Source organism: Mastomys coucha, unplaced genomic scaffold (genome assembly GCF_008632895.1).
Source record: "Mastomys coucha isolate ucsf_1 unplaced genomic scaffold, UCSF_Mcou_1 pScaffold20, whole genome shotgun sequence".
NCBI lineage: Eukaryota > Metazoa > Chordata > Mammalia > Rodentia > Muridae > Mastomys > Mastomys coucha.
This window is the reverse complement of record NW_022196903.1, coordinates 43,041,431-43,042,888: the sequence shown is the minus strand read 5'-3', so window position 1 is coordinate 43,042,888 and position 1,458 is coordinate 43,041,431.

Genomic DNA, 1,458 nt, shown 5'->3' with positions numbered 1-1,458 from the left:
TATGTGTCCCTATTTTAAGTGTAACTCCTGGGAATTAAGTTCCCAGGGATGCTAGAGGGATGAGATGGGAGCATGTGTGGGTGGGTGAGGGAGCAAGCTCTTAGAGGAGAAGGGGAGAGGGGTAGAGTAGGGGCTCATGGTGGCGGGGAACAACATTTGAAATGTAAATAAAATAATTAATAAAAAAAGATTCCAACAATGATCCTGACTTTTTGGGAGGGTAATTGTTGCTATAGCTCAGTGTGAAGGGACAAGCAGATCCTGACCATGCTGGATCTCTGTATCTTCTGCTGGAGACCCTGGACAGCTCCTCTTCCTGTCATTTTGACTGAAGACACACAGGGAACATGCTGATGGCTTCAGCTCTTTCTACAGAATGACAGAGATGCCATAAAACCAGACACAGAATTAAATCAACACAGTGCTGGGGTCATAATGTCCCTTTCTGTCATGTGTGTTGCCATGTCAGTGACAAACTCCATTGAGTTTTGGAGGATGTTGGCTCCTCCCCAAACTTGAAAGAGAAGTTCCATTTCACATATGAGCCTTTATTGGGATATTTTTCTATAACAAGTGGGAATGCCTAGGAAGATCCAATGCTGAATCCAGGGATCTTCTCCAATATTTAGCTGAGACCCTGGGTTTGGTTGGTGGTTAGTAGTCACCACATACCAACTGTATGCTTTATATTTCTAATAACAGGACCACATTTTCCTTTAAAAAGCTCATGTGGACACGCACACACACATGTGCACACATACACACACACACACACACAATCACACACACCTCATCTCTCTCTAAACTGGACATTAAGGCTGTGCTGGCTCTGTGATGCACTGCTCAATGGCAGCTTCTTGCTCTGTCCCTGCAATGCTTATGTGACCCTTGTGCTATCTGCTCCTAAGTTTGTAAGAATTCACCAGAATTGACTACTCTGCAAAAGTCTAGTTCTATGAGTAAAATATACAGCAGAAGTGTATTTACTAGATAAAATCTGAGTGGATTTTTTTTCCCAAGAAGAAGCATTCTGTGACTGCCCTCATCAACTTATGCAAATCACAAAAGTTGTGCTTGGATCTCCCTGAATCCTCTCCTTGTTCTCCATCTCCACAGCCTACATTCCTTGGCTATGATCCTCTCGTACACCCTTGGCATCTCTGTTGGGGATGGGTCCACACAGCAGAGATTTCTGGTCCCACTTTGGTAGATTCTGTAGGCTGAGCTCTGACTGTTTAAATAGCCAGTCTTTGTACCTGGTCCTTGCTGATGTTGAACTAATGGTTTTGGACCAGCATGGGGTTAAAATTTTCTCAGATTTAGAGATTTTCTTTCAAATTTAGGACCAGAAAATGATAAGGAGAGCAGAGGATGAAAAAAAAATCACAGAAAAAAATTCCCAGTGCAAGAATGAGCTGAGGGTCAGAGTGGGGGTAGGGGTGGGGGTCGGGGAGAAGA